Source organism: Fundulus heteroclitus, chromosome 17 (genome assembly GCF_011125445.2).
Source record: "Fundulus heteroclitus isolate FHET01 chromosome 17, MU-UCD_Fhet_4.1, whole genome shotgun sequence".
Lineage (NCBI taxonomy): Eukaryota > Metazoa > Chordata > Actinopteri > Cyprinodontiformes > Fundulidae > Fundulus > Fundulus heteroclitus.
The window spans coordinates 1,826,944-1,843,259 of record NC_046377.1 but is presented as its reverse complement, the minus strand read 5'-3'; the positions used below and the strand labels follow the sequence as shown (position 1 = coordinate 1,843,259).

Here is a 16,316-nt window from a genome sequence, read left to right as displayed (position 1 = left end):
TCGTGTCCGGGGCACAGGGACAAACAAAAAGTTTACTTACGGAGCAAATACAACAAAATCACGTCTTGGATCGTCCCCATGTTTGATCAGTGAGGAATCATTGGCGCCCAGCACTGCCACCTAGAGTAAATATTGGTTATTGCACACCTCAACGGACGGAGGTATGAAGGAGTCAACGGATAGAACGTACGGACAGAAATACGGACGTGTAGGCCAAACGTAGGGTATAAATAGGCCTTTAGACTTTCCCTGAAAATGAAAGACTAGATTTCGGCTCAAGGTCTAGGTCAGAAGCCTCAAACTTCCCTTTGAGTGGCAAGAAACAAAGACTTCTGATATGTTATGACTCTGTGACAGCTGTTCCAACTGTCACACAGAGACAGGAATGGTAAAGGGTTTCTGTTATTCTTTTTAATATTACTTTACATATTGATTAGTGAATAGTTTAGGTTCATCTCTTTAAAATTGTTTTCATTAGTCTGACACTTTAGTTAACTATTTGCAGTGCACACATTTAGTTAACTTTGTTTGTCAGTTCTCTTGTATTTTGTTAAATGCAACAAATTAATTTTCTTCTTTTGAGTTACCAGTTTCCTCTGGCCCGGAAGCTGAAATCATACAGATGAGCTCCAGCTGATGGCTGTCAAACTTCATCAGCGGGTCGTTCCATTTGTTTGCCAGAGGAAGGGGAAATTTTGCCTTTAGTTTATTTAATTTTACCATTTCTTTAATGTATCTTCTTTTTGTAACTTAGTTCAATAGTAATATTTATCCAATTTAAAGATTTAGTTATGTGCTGACCAGTATTTGTTTAAGTTCTTGTGTGTTTAACTACCCCCTGTGTGTGAATTAGCAGTGGTCTGATCAGCCACTATTTAAGTTCCCCCTCATGTCTCGTTTGTTAGGTCAGTTTTGTGCTTGAGTTCTTTGTGTTACTACATGAGTTGTAGTTTGTTATGTTGACCTCAGTTTTTGGGCCCCAATTTATCATTTTTGAATATATTTTGAATTTTTGTAATAAATTAAGAATATATTTTTGAAAATTCATCAATGTCTCTTTGGCTGGTCTATGTAAAACCCTCACAGACTCACACCTTAAAGATTTGAAACCTGACTTGGACTTGCGATCATACACCCGCCCTATGTTCTGTATGTTAAGACCTGAAAAGAAAACTATAAGACTGCAGCTCTGACAAGAATAGGCATGTTTTCCTGTGAAAGGGCGCATTTCATTTATTATATGTGTAACATGAATGCGTGGTGCATCTTTTTGTTAAAACCCAATAGGACACTAAAAGTGGAGGGGTGCTGGGTGGGCATCAGGAGAAGTGACAGATATACCCATCAGTTCAAATAAATTCTTTCATGTCTGATCTAGACTAATTGTATAAATAGGTTTAATATTCACACCATTCTTGATCAATCCCACTAAACGTAACAGCGCAACGTTTTTGCATATTTTCATAGTAGACTTAAGGAAACAAAACAAAAAAACACATGTTTTTATGTAAATAGTCATTAAAAAAAAAATCGTAACCCATCCATACGTCTCACTGTTCTAAGACAGCAGATTTGGTCCAGCATTATTTCCCATATATCAACGTTTTCATTACTTGGCTCAAAACACGATTAACAAAATTGATTTTGTTAAAAATGTATTGCACGTCGAATGAAATACTGCACAGGGTTTGAATTCATAAACAAAGAGATTTAAGACTTCAGTTCACAATTTGTCTTTAGCCACCGCTACTCTTGAGCTAGCCGTTAGCTTCAGCCTCCGAGACCAACTAAGACGGATATGTGGAGAGTTATCTACTGCGAGTAAGATATTACCACCTTATAACCTTTTAACAGAACCCCGCATTTAAAAAAAAAAAAACACTGACTTATCTTGTGTTTAATTTCAACATGTAGACTTGTTGCTGGTCAGTCAGCAGAACAGAGCGGCACCTCATCCCAGCGATGTCTTGCCTGCAAAACATTTCCGAACACCAAGTGGGAGAAATGTGTCAGAGAAAGAACAGAAGACAAGTGGCGCCTGCAGGATTTTTGTCATATAAACGAAGGCCTTCTCCGCAAGTCAAAGAGCCACAAGACCGTTTGCCTTGCGTGCCTAAGATAGTTTGACATTTCCAGGGAGTGGCATCTAAGCCAATTCAGAGGAGCTGGAGGAGAGTCCATGGGCAGAGCAGAAAACCTGCTTTAAGAGCTCCGGTTACTATCAAGAGGATCAAAAAGAAGCAGACAAATTCTCTCCTTCCTACCTGTTTTTTTTTTCATTAACTCAGTCCTTACATGAGCACATCAAAGGAATATCTTCCTCTTACCATATGCTGCATAGTTTCATAATCCAAAGAGACTCTTGTAATTACACAGTCCACCGGGGGAATAGAGCTCATCGATTCTCTGGGAAGAGAAATTTCATTATGCAGACCCACTGTAAACTGTAAACCACTGATGCTATCAGCATCTTCAGACTGGTGTTTCATTTCATCATTTTACACAACAAAAGACACTTTTTAGACGTAGATAGGAAAAAAAAAAGAAAAACGGGACATAAATGTGGACGTTAACCATATTGAACATATTCTTGCAAAACTTTACAGGTGGGAGGCGCTGTAAAATATGGATAAAGTGGAGAATACGACTCGTCAGGCGTGCAACATGCAGGGAGCGTTTCATCTGTTCGCATCATTTATTTTCTCCCTCGCAGCACAGACGGCTCTGTGACATTTCGGTGTATGCTTGAAATATATACCTAATGAACGTTGCTTTTTTTTCCACAGATGTGCCTCGCTTCCAGCAATAGAAAGCCCTCTGATGCAATCATCAAGCCATCAAGTGGCAAACGGAACACTCTCTCAAGGAGAAGTATTTGTGCATTTCTATAGGTATAATACAGGTATTTGCTGTTAGAAGTACTGTAGCATTCTGTCTGATTCTATAAGAACTTCAGCTCCAGGCTTTTTTTGTGCCTCAGCTGTTTTACAGATAGGTATCCACATCATGACCACAATGCAAAGACAACTCCAGGTTTAGATCAAAATATTTAAAAGGACCTAGTCAAAATCCAGAGCAACATGCAATTGAGAATCGGTTGCAAGATTAAAACGAGCATGTTCCTTTCCATTTTCCAAAATTGGCTCTAGAGGAAAAATAGAAAAGTTGTTGTATATATCATTACAAAACCCTGGGTTCCAAGAAGGAGTAAAATATGAGGTCGCTGTTCGCTGATCATATTTTTTTCTAGCTACCAAAGATCAGTGTGTAGCCTGGGTTTGGATGGTGGTTGGATACAGGCAAGCCAGATGTGAAAATCAAAAAAAAATATGTGTATCACACTGCGCTCTGCACATTGTCCATCTGAGTCTGCTCCCATCAAATCTGTGGAGGGACATTCAGCAGAACCTTCTGAATGGGCGAAGTGAAACCTAGTGCCCGCCTTCCATTGGTTGGTTTTAGCCAATCACAGTATCAAATCAAAATGTACGCAGCAGGCGCCATGAGACACCACAGGAAGTTAACCTGGTCAAGGCGTGCTTATCTAGACACTAATTGATGAGAAAGGAGCAGCTATGCATGCATCCTCCTGTGCTAACATTTTTTTGGGGTTTTTTTTGGGTTCGGCTGTGGGATCAGAATCTCTTGAACGGTTGAGACGGGAACGGGACAAGGTGGTTGTGTGTTTGTAAACGCAGAAAAAACACAGTAAAAAGGCATACAGAAAAACAGAAACCAAACAGTTGAGTGGATGAAAGGCAACAGGCTATTTACAACAAGGCTCTGGCTACTGGTAACTTTTTGCTCTAAAATTAATATCCATACAGCTTACGGTGTCCTGTAAGCCATAAGCAATCAAAACAGTTTAAGTTGCAAACTAAATTATATGTGTTTGTATTAAGAAAAACTAGAAAATAGAAAAAAAGCTAGTTTTTTTTTTATTAATTTTGCCATAGCTGCAGGGTAAACAATGATGTCTTACTAAATAATGTTTTAATGTACGAAAATACTAAATAAATTAAACATTACTCATCACATGGCTTTGTATGAATGGCTGGCGTTGCTTTTTAGAGCCTGTTGGTGTTAATTTTTGCATACGGTTGGGAATATAAAGTAGCTGGTGGGTTATGTATGGATGTTTATCAGATGTTGCAAAGAGCATGAGCTGTGTGCTTTCTGGCTTGCCATACTTAGACAACTTGCTCTCCAATGCTTACATATATCTCTGGAAATGTGAAATGTTCTTGCATGTCTTGCTTGGATCAGCAGTTGGTCTTCAAGATCCCACAAACACTTTTTGGCATTGCTTTGGTGTGGAGAGCGTTGGATTGCAGAGAGTAGCTATTTCTGCAATAGAACAACGTGTGTCCTCTTCTGAAACAAAGTGTTGATTGTCTCCAGCGAGTACATCCTTCAGCTGATTATATGTTGTCACATCTGTCCCACGACAGTTCAGTGCAATTGGGAGAATGAGTTAGCATACAGACGGTGAAAAGACACAAGCTTTTAGCTACACAACCATAGTTTATTACTAATGTCATCACTTACACGGACTAAAGAAGTGTCAGCGATAGTCACTTAAAGGTCATTAGCAAATCATACTTGAGTAACTAGTTTGGAAAAAAAAAACTGTAATCGTCCAGATTGGAACCAAATCTTTGTCATTTACATACATCTTACCAAAGAAACGGAACTTTGAAGCAGCAGTATAGGGTGGGAGGAAAAGGCATAGAAACCTAAAGAATAAGAAAAAGATTATAAATAGATTCCATTTCCTTAAATTCTATGTTTGATCTGTGCCTTGTTGGCTAAAACCTCTCAAGTATTCAGAGTATCAGGTTGAGTATTACATGATATAGCATATAATGTGATCTTTTTTATCTTTTTTTGTTTAAAATTAAACTATTTGCTTTCCCAAATTTTGTGAGCCACAGTCAACTGGTAAATGTGTTGCTTTATACAGCACACCGATCAGCTGGTCACCAAATAAAACCGCTGTGGCGTATGTCCTGTTGTGAAGGTCACGTTACTCATGACATGAAGATGGAGACGAAGTTCATTGCTGTATTCCACTACAAGCAGTACGATAGGGTTAGAGATCAGAGATTTACTCCTGTTGTCCAGTAAGGCTAATCAGACGGAGTCCTTAAAAAAGCAGAGCGGAGAGATCGGTACTTCTCATGTTGACGTCTATCAAGTTCATGAGGATGCCTTCAGAGTTCTTAAAAGCGTATCTGTAGTCCCGACTAAAGGATGTCTCTATTTACAGCAAGGTCCTGCGTTTTACTCTTGTCTCCTTTTATGGTCCGCCACACCCCAATCGTCGGTTCGCCTGCAACAGGAGAAAACAGTGATAAAACCAGAACCATGGGAGTTACAGCAACATCAAACCGTCATAGAAGCTTAGCTCACAATTTCAGTTAAACACAACACTAGTTCAATGCATGCAACAAGAACGGCCGTCAGTATCAAGCTAAAGTTTACTGACTCTAAACTCTCCATGCACTGTTCGTTAGGTCAAAGATCTTTACCAAACAACCTTTAACAATGAATAAGACTGAATGTATACATTCCCTGAAGTGACCATTAATAAGGGAAGAATGGTGCAGGTAATAGATAAAACAGAACCCATGGATTGCTCTGCAAACATATTCAGCAAAACTGAGACCAGAACTGAACTTCTTGGCTTACTTCTGAAACCCTATATGTAGAGGAAAACCAACAGTGCAAGTAAATCCCCAGAATATTGAGAATATTGATGGTGCCTGAATACAGAATAATGGTGCAAGAAAACACACTTAATGTTGAATGACATTCTTACACTGTGCGATTTTAGCAATCTTATAGGACTATTCTATGACAGACTGGATTTAATAATGTCTGGCACGACGTCGCGTTTGATGTGTGCACGTCGTACGATCACTGTTTACTACAAAATCGCTCACGACGTACGACAGTAAGCAACGTCATCAGCATGCACCATATCAGCGTATGCCATTCATCTACAGCACCGGCTGGATTTAATAAAAAAACAAGAAATATATCAAATACGTTTGATAAAAATAATTAATCTTAAGCTTAAATCAAATGTCAATGTTCATTCATAAATGACAAGAAACTGCAGTGCAGTGCTGCAGTGCGCAAAGTACACTGCAAAAAATGTATATAATTGACTTAAAAAATTATAAATAAAATGTAAAAAAAAAAATAAAAAAAAAAAAAAAACAGGAAAAATATGTGTTGGGGTTGAAATTATTCATCATTGATGGTCTAGGCTGCCACAACAAGCAAACAAAAATGTAAGCATTCGAAATCCCCCACCTGAAAATTTATAGTATTTTTTGTCATAGTCCATGGACTGTATCAATGTTGGCATTCTTTGTTCCCAATCACCCCATGTTCAGGAGCCCAATGTATCAGGATATAACAAAACTTTTTTGGGGCAACCCTATCTTATTGGTCAACTTTGAGTGTGAATAGGTTAAACATCTGATACTGTCTTTAAAGTGTGCATTCATTGACGATCTACATCAACCCCAACCACTGTTGCCAACTTAGCCACTTTGTTCCTATATTTACAAACTTTTCAGTCCTGTCTAGCAACTTTTTTCTCTGTTTCTAGTGACTTCACTTGAAGACGCCAATCGTTTTGCAGCGAGTACTGCCGTCAGCCCCTCCCACTTCCCCTGTCTCACAGACAGACAGCTGCACCTGCTTCGTCCTGAAAGCCCCGCCTGCAGCGAGAGCAAAGAGAGCAGAGACAGACCCACCCCCACTCTGTTTTCACACTGTAAAGGAATTGCACTAAAATAATTCCCAGAATTTGATTCATTGAACTGTTTTTTTTTTTTTTTTTGGGGTTAAATTTGGTGTACATAATGTAGATTGAGGCAAAGTATTAAAATCCATAAATTATTTCATAAAGTTGATTTGTAGTTCACATTTAGTGTTTTTAATGACTTTTTTTGTCTTGCAAAAGCTTCACTTTTCTACAACAAGGATCACAAGTCCGTTCACAAATATGCTAATTAGCTGATGACATCTTGTAGCTACTTAAAGGGCAGCCAATAGAGACTTTCCTTGCTGAGGTATTGGCAACAGTGCCTCCGACTCTTTATCATGTAATTTATGGCCACATCAAAGACATCTTTACAAGATTTACAAGATTTTATTCATTGACTTAATCCTAACCTTCAAACCGATTTTGTCTCACAAAGTCCTAGTTGCTTTGTTAGTCCAAGTTATTATGAGCCCCTAGACCCAGTATCTACACTATATTGCCAAAGGGAATGACCTCATAATCTCTGAATTAAGGTTCTTTCATTGACTCCCATGACCACAAAATCCTGCAACTAGGCAAGCAGACTGCTTTTACAAACATAGTTAGGAGCCCAGTGAAATAGATAGGTGATAGAATGTAACCAGTGCAATACACAAAGTTGCGAAATTTACTCGCTACCAAATATTCCACAATCATCAGTCATTTAGTGGTATTGTAAGATAGCCAAGCAAATAGGAACAAAACAACTTGCACAAAGTGTGCATAGGCATCAACAAAATTTGCATCCGCAATTTATGTCGACTTTACCGTCATGATGTGGGGATGTTTTTTTTTTATTAGCAGGGACATGAAAGCTGGTTAGAGCTAGGGATATGGATGGAGCTAACTACAGGGCAATCCTGGAAGAAAGATCGTTAGGGACTGGGGAAAAAAATGGAATTGGGGTGGAAGTCCCCCTTCCAGGAGGACAGTGAGCCTAAGCCAGAGCCAGAGCGACAATAGAATAGAGTAAATATAAGCATTTTTGTGTGATTGAATAGCCTAGTCAAAGTCCATACCTAAATTCAATTGAGAGTCATTGATGTTATCTTTCCCACCCTACTGAGCTTGAGCTATAGTTTCCATTATGTAAGTCTTCACCATATTATTCTGTCCCCTAACATTCCAGTAAAATACACTAAGGATTATAACATGAAAAACCAAAATGAGTAAAGATAAAAGTGAAGTGGCAGAGCAGTGGTCAAATAATTAAAGCAGCACAAAATCTCTACAGATGTTCTCTATAAAAGTAAAATACTTTGAAGTCAAAATTTGAAATATTCATAAAACTTGAATGTATTCTTCAAAGTAAGGTGTATGTACCCATTAGATCTGCCTATTTCCTCTCATCTGCCTGTTTTCTGTTTAGCATAAAAGCGGAGAGCTGGGTTTGCATTAACGTCTCCAGCCCTCCACTCAGGGTCTGGTGCTGTCAGATACTTGGGAAGACCTCCATTCTCCTTGAGATTAAATTACCTGTCAAGAAGCTCGGTGGCTGACTGGCAGTTCCCCCGCTCCTATAAAAGTACATTCTGGAAAAGACTCTTGAAGAGCACAACGTAACAACCTTTGTAACAACGTCCGCTATCTATTCCATTCGGCTGTCAGAGGACATGCGGGTTTGACGGGCCGCGGGAAGCCATCACCGGACTCGCGAGGCTCCATTATTGATGGGGAACTTTTGATAGGGAACAGACAGCTGTGACAACCCGGTGCGATTCATTCACACATGGGTTGATTGGCCAAAGCAGAGCGTCCGATGTCATATAAATCATCCCCAATTAGGAAGAAAAAAAAATAAGCACAAGAACTATCCGGCACTCGCTTTTCAAGAAAACCTGCATAATCGCGTGGTGACCGGGATAATAGAGTTTCCACAAAACTGGTAGGGCTGCGATAAATTCTTCCCTTCGCCGAGTCATTTACATTCCGAGCTGCCACTGTGATTAATGTGGTACTAATTTGAGAATCATTTCAGGTTGAAAAGACAAAGAGCTAAGCTGCTTCTTGTCAGAAGTGAAAATTTCTCGAGAGATCGATCTATACCCTGTCTCACTTCAGGAGGGGGGAGGTGGGGGGAGGCGGGTCATTAACAGTGTTCTGAGCAAGTGTCTGAAACAATGCTAAAAATACAGGAAGGGGAAAACCAAGTCCTCCCTAGGCGTTGGGTTTGTTTAATTGGTGGATGACAAGTGCTAATTTAACCGGCAAAGCATTCATTTCCATTCGGCGCCTGAAGTGAGCGTGGCAGAGAGATTTAACACAGCAGGTGCAGGGCTTGTGTTTGTGTAATTCAGCTGTGTAATTGGCACACCGCCGCGTCCTTCTCAGCAATATGCTTTATGTTAGAACTACTATGACTGGGCTTTTCATCATATGGCAAGATTTCACCCATGAAATCAGCAAAAAGGAGGCAGAGCCAACTTTCGCCATTTATTATGTTTAAAATGTGGAGGAAAAGGGCAATTTCTGTCACAGGTCAACACTGTTCTTAGGGGAAACGTACAAGCGAGACGCTGTTGTTTATTCCTTTTAACTAAGGTTCTCGGTGATCTACATTTATTTGGCAGATGAACGCTGCACTCCTTTTATAGAGTTGGAAATCAGAAATCTAACCAATATGGCTGCCGATAATATTAAGGGTGGTTATAGCAACAGCAATAACCTGTTTATTTGTCCTTCTGGAAATCAATTGGTGAGCAATCATAACAGTGCAAAACTTGTGTTGTTGAATATTGCAGCCAGACTTGAACGAATAAAATGCTGATAAACACAGTGCTATCGTCATGTCCTGCTAAAGGACCAGAAACTGTCCGACCTGTCCACTCCAATGGACATATCCATGTAGATTTTTTTCCTGACCTACTGAATGCATTGAGGGTTCCTCTACGGACCACCGGACTCGCAAAATCAAGTATTGACATTAGAGTATGTACCGCAAGTTCCAGAAATAACCACATACCAGCGGACAAGTAAACGTGAAGTTGCTGCTCAGACAAACTCAGAGAAGATCACCATTTCAATTTCTTATTTGTTTTCTCTTCTTCTGTGCCTACCATTGATAAGTACACAGTTTATGGAAATGTTTTATTGATTATTTATTGAGCTATGTGTTTTCTCTCTGGGACTAACCTATATGGTTTGGCTGGAAATCGCATTCTAATTACCTTACAGAGATTTTATTTTGTATTTTCCCCAAAGCGGACATGTTTTACTTTGCCAAAGTGTCTCTCTTCCTGTCTGACTCATGGATTTAATGTTAAATTGCTGGATAGCTCCGACCAATATAGACCAGGGGTCTGTCACCTTGGTCGGAGCTACGCAGACACAGTTGTAGAAAACTGTAAGCCAGTCTGCCTGGCCCCATTCTGACCGCAAACAGATCTGATTGCTACAATATGATTTTTTTGTCGTATCGGACAGTTTGGTGTGTCTTGGCCTTAAAAGTAGTTACCATGGTAAATTAATGCCAGTGCTGGCAAATCTGTCTGGTCTTGTGACTTTATGGAGTTTTTACTCCGGATGCCCAAAGACGCTGACATAGACTACTATAATACAGATCGACATTGAATAGAAAAACGTAAATAGTAAAGGTAAATATAACGTAGCTTACCCGCCATAGGAAAAATAATCACTAATGGGCGGCGAGTAGGTCAGTAAAGGAAAACCAGACATGAGCAACAAGCAGGATTCCGAACTACACACAAATCACTCTGTTGACACAACTATAGAACATAACTCCACAACAAACTATAAAAAAGGCACAATGTCTCATTATTTCGCCAGATCAGCCGGGTATGGGCAGTCCCTTGGGTAACAGTCAGAAGTAGATCTGGAAAACTATTAAGTTAAACAAGCAAACTTCCAGCTAAAAGTTAACTAACTTCGCATTAGCTGCTAGGTCTTGTTTCCTTGCATTCAGGTAGCAACATCTTCTTTGTCTAGTTCCACAACTATGTTTCACACTAGACCATGACTGGGGTTTGAAATGTAGCAGAACATAAAAAAATACTTTAGAATGGATCAGTAACCAAATATGGTTTTAATGTTAATTTCTCTATTCTATTTGACCACTAGGTGGTGCTTGAGCACCGTCTGAAGACCAAAACGACATGTGTGACAAGCCGTGCTTCTCTACCTCCACATAGCTCCTTTCCCTTCTCACGCGTTGCCTCCTATGCATATATATACATATACATACATATTTGTAAAGGACAAAGACACGACAAAACAGCGTCACCTTTCGCAGGAAAATTTCTATTGAAGAAGTACGTTACTCGTAACTTTATAATGCTGTTAGCAAGAGAACAGTTTGACCGGCTGGGGGTGCTCTCCGCCATGTTGCTCCAGTGCTACACTGCTCTGACGGTGACATTTTAGGGCAGGGAGGAGCTAAGCCCTGAGTGGCAGCTGTTCGCATGCACTTATGCGCATGTACGCGTAAGTCCAGTTATGTAAATAAGAGACTACAGAACAACATAGACCATAGTCCATCTAAATATTATCTTTAGTGCTTCACATTTTTTTTTGTTGTTCTTTCTATCTAAAATAATATCATTTTGCTTATTGCTTCTTTAAAAATGGTAACTCTAGCTTCACTTTATATTCTTGTTTTTGGGAAGAAAATGTGGGTCAGCTCTGGGTCAGCTGCTTGAGCCTCCTGCAGCCTTTACAATGGTTACTGAAAACAGATTTTAGACACAGTTAAAAGTCTGTGGTTTTCCAAAAGGCTCTTGTTAATAAGGAGGTGGTGTATAAAAAACGAGCAATAAATCAGGTGGAGATTTCTTTCGGCAATTTGCCTTACAAGCTAAGCGTCTCTCTCTCTCTTTCTCTTTCTTTCTCTCTCTGTCTGTCTGTCTGTCTGTCTCTCTCTCTGTCTGTCTGTCTCATTTTACTATTAGTTAAAGTGGATGTGTGATCCAGATATTTATCCTGGAGGTGTGTGATCTGTAGGTGTGTGGTGATCCTAACAGACAAAACAGAAGAAATTAGCTACGCTTCAAACCAAATAAAACAATACTGCTCAAGATGTCTCCAAACAAACTGCTGCAGGAAGTAGCTAATCATCACTCCTCCAGCAACACTGCCTGGAATAAAGTGGAGGAAGACTTTTCAAGACCTAAAACAAAAATGAGTGCATTTAAGAATCCTATGGGTTTTTTAATGCTGCCTTTACTAAAGTGTGATTTCCTTTCTCCGTGTCATCCCTCAGGTAATACAGAGAGCAAACGTTAAAGATGTCACCTTTGTGGATTTCTGTATTTATCCGCAGAAATGTACCTTCTCAAACTTGTCGCCTGTTGTTTTCCATTTGAGTCTTCAAATGTGGAAAATTCCTGAAAACCTCACTGCGCCCCGGGCTTTCTATCAGGCAGCCGCGGCTTTGCTTAACATGTTGAATACACAGAGTTTTTGCCATGGTGTGTGTCTGAAACAGAGTCATGAAGGTGAGTATAGCTGAGGGATCCAACCATGTGTTGGGCTATTTTTTTTTATCTTCCAAGAGCTCAGCAAAGGTGAGAAACAAAGCGTGACCTCCTGCTGTTTCAAAATTTGAAAGTGAGGAAAGTTGTGTCTCCAGCTGAGTCCAAAGGTGCACAACTTAGATCTTGTGGGTAATGATGGGGCTTTGAACAGCTTGCTGTTGTGTATTCTCCTCTGCTCCTTTATCACTCGTCTAGTTACTCTGTTGGGAATTGTGTTTTATGTTACAATCTGACTGAGTAATGAAAAGTTGCATTGATGATTTATCGTGGGATTTTTTTTTCTATTATTCACATGAAATGCAAGGCTGCAGGAAATCTGAACAAGGAAAATCTAAAGCATGAAAAGGTATAGCACATATTGATAAAAATGAATATCAGAATAATAAAATTAGAAATGTCACCTGGGGTTTGTTGTGGAGCATCTGACGTTACCAAAGCTGGTCTCTGTCAGCAGAAATCTTTCCAGAGATCCATATAAAATGATAATAAAAAACACAAAAGACACATTTAGTGTTCAAAATACTTGTGTAAGATTAGATAATTATAGAAATCCGTTCCAATACATCTGTAGATGTTCTCTGAACCCTGATCACTAAAAGAAAACAATTCCATATATACATCCTGAGGTCCGGACCTGATACCAGAATCAATAGCCCAAGGCTCCAGGCAGGTGAGGTGCAGGCAGTTTAAATAATTAACTACACGGAGAGAGGCAGAACTGAAGTCTACGGGTAGTCATAACAGTGAAGGATACAGGCATCATGTTACAATGTTAAAAGCAAGTAACTGGAGTGAGTAATTGGCCAGTTTGGGTGCTCAGAGTGGCCTGAAAGTGCTAAGGAGACATGGCAGCGCATTGATTATTGGACCCCAAGGGTCCGAGCACCGGCAGCAAACACTGGTCTTTAGTTAAAGGCAGAGGCGACGGTAACAGAAGTCACAGCCTGCTGACCTTGAAGAGTGGTTGCACACCAGATTCAACAGTTCTGATTCTGGCAACAATAGAGAGAGAAAAAGAAACGGCTTGGTTTTTTTTGTTTTTCGACTCACCTTGGTGGTTTTTATCTTGTTCCCTGTAGCGCAGCTCCAGCCCTTCAGATCAGGGAGAACTTTACATTCCTCCCCGTCAAGGCACGGATGCATCTGGCACCACCATTTCTGCTCCACTATTGAGGCTGGAAATGGGTGTAAAAAGAATAAGAGAAAATCATCCTATCATCTTAGTAAATATTTCAAACTAATAACAGGTGGACTCAAAAGAAAAACTTTACTCCACTATAGGATCCATATCCTTTTATCGCCTTTAGTTCTGGTAGAAAAGTTGTAAAGGTGTCTACGTAAAGCAGGGTTATCTGCTTCATCTAATATTAATATCAGATATTGGTTAGACACATATTTAGGTCAATTGAGATAAATGTGTTCCAAGCAAAAACCACATTAAAAAAATTAAAATATTTTTTTTTTTTTTTTTTAAATGGAACTTTGAAATCAAACTAAAGGTTTTGAGAGTAATTTGCAATGTGCATGTAACAGTTAAACCCACATTTTTGCCGTTTTGTTTTCCTCCTTTTTTTTGCTGATTTCATTACCCATATAAAGCACTTTATTACTCAGGAAATCAATAAAGACAGCTTGTTGCAAACATACAAATTTTTTGGATAAAGAAAAATAAGCTTGCACAAATGAAAGAAAGGTGAAAATAGCAGCGTATGGTACAAAATCAGGACAATAATTACTGAAGTCATCCTTGATATTGTCATTTTCCATAGGGCATTGCTAGCGTCCTCGCTAATGGTTTATTATTGAAATACTTAACAAAATACTTGGTTGAAACAAAACAAATGTCTTCCTTTCCTTTAAAATTACTCCTTAATGCTTTGACCACTTCATTGTGTTTTTTACTGAAAAACAACATGGGGAATTACCTTCTGTCATGTCTCTGGGTTACGGTTAGCTAGCTGTTTCCATTTTAGTTCATATATTTGTTCATTCTTGTGCTCTTTATACATTTATTGTTATTTCTGTTAGATTTCTTACATGTGTTGCATGTCCCCTCAGCTCCTCTGTTTTCATTAGTATCAACTTTTAGTGATCTCCAGCTGATTGCTCTCACTGTTTCTGCCTCACCTTGCTCCACATGCTACTTTGTATTTAAGCTCCCTGGTTTTCACTGCCCATCGCTGGTTTCTTCCATCGCTCTGCCTGACATTCTGTTGTTCTGATCCAAATTCTGTTTACCTGACTTTTTTTTTTTTTACCCTGCCATTTGACCACCTTCTTGTTCTATCAGTTGTTCCACCAGTGATTACTTTTGTAAGTTTGCCCTTTTACTATTAAAAATTAATTTTTGTCACCACCACACTAAGCACTTGGGTCCTCCTCCAACCATACCATGAGGCCTTTTCCCTATTTTTTTGTCTTTTAAAGTGTTTATTTTTCAGAGAAGATTAAAATTCTGAAAACGTTTTAAGGAAAATATACGTTATTTAATTCTATAATTTATCTGCATTCTGATGAGGAGTTTACTTAAACTCATCATGGACATGAGGTTCTTAATTCAGCAAATTAATTCACATTCGTGTTTGAACTGTAATTTTTACAGGGTGCAAATATTACTCATTAAATAACTTCAAATAATTTTCTGTAATTCATACAGGGTCTGAATAAATGTTACTAAGCATTTTGCTGAAAAAACATGAACGCAAACCGGCCATCATAAAGTTTCTAGTATAATTTTGGCTGGATATATGACCACTCTTTTTTATTTATTAAAAATGGTCGATTTCATTTAACTTGATTGGTTTTGTGGGAATGATCCAGTTTTGGTGCATTGTCCATAGATGAGAGTTTGGGGTCCTTGCCTTTTGTTGGGACACCAAATTGTTGTCTTTTTTTCTTTTCTTTTCTTTCTTTCTTTTTCTTGTCGTGTCCTGCCTGGCAGTGTAGCACTAAGAATTGCCCAACAGATTTACTTTCACAAGTGGAGCATTACTGCTTTCGCCATAGCGCTCGACTTGATACGACGTATGCAAAAAAACTTTATTGGATATTATTTTGGGATTAGTTCAAGTTCAATGGACACAGAAATGGAAATATAAAAGAGAAAGAAAAGGAATAGAAAAAGATGACACAAAACATTAAAAGGAAGAATAAGTGACAAAAACACAGCAGAGGAAAAAGAGAGTACAAGATAACATCTTTGAAGTCTGCTTCTACACCTGCAGAGAGAGATATAAAAAGAACAGCAAAACCAACCAAAAAAGTGTTGCAGGTACAAAAAACCATCTGCTTGAATTTTTAGTGGGGCTTATGTGCTAACTTAAATATAGTTGCTTGACTGAACCAATTCTACACAAACCACTTGAAGCTCCAACCTTTTCTTTTGCTACTGCATTCAACTTTTGCTGTTATCTGCACATGGTCATCAGAAGTCTCTCATTTTGCCACATCACATAAATCAATTATTTAATAAACACTTGATGTAATTTGTAATTTGACATCCACACTGTAATTTATGCTGCTTCAAATACACATGCTGTAAATGAAAGGAGAAGCATCAAGTTTTTTTAACCACACTGCCTAGAATAAAACACAAGAAAATTAGTTTAAAAGGGAATCTATTTAAAATAACTGTGGAACTGGAATTATTGTTATTTGGCTCACGGTCAGTACATTAATTGATCTCTGGCTTTGTTTCATTACTTTAACCTCTGTATAAAAAAAAACAAGCATCTAAAATTCTTTATTTCATAAGCTGGATCTTTACCACAGATCATCCAGAACCAGTGGGTGTTTAGAATTGATTTGCCATCTTGTCATTTTGCGCGTTTCAGACACATTTCCCCATGACACCGGGAGCCTTAGAGGTGGAATCTCTTCAGATCATCAAAGCCGGCTATCAGCAAGCTATGTCGCATTCTGACAGCTTTCTTAGGTAAGTGATGTAAGATTTGCTTTTCCACTGGTAACACATCTATTTTGAATATGCAAACAAGTCTCAGCCTCCA

The 16,316-nt window shown here is 38.9% G+C and overlaps 1 long non-coding RNA gene across 1 annotated transcript; it reads left to right on the top strand.

Annotated features, from left to right (window-relative positions):
• Positions 1 to 344: 344 nt before the first annotated feature.
• Positions 345 to 1,047, top strand: LOC118566568. Its single transcript, XR_004933118.1, has 2 exons — positions 345 to 388; positions 591 to 1,047. It is a non-coding gene; the product is annotated as an uncharacterized LOC118566568 (long non-coding RNA).
• The last annotated feature ends 15,269 nt before the right edge of the window (positions 1,048 to 16,316 follow it).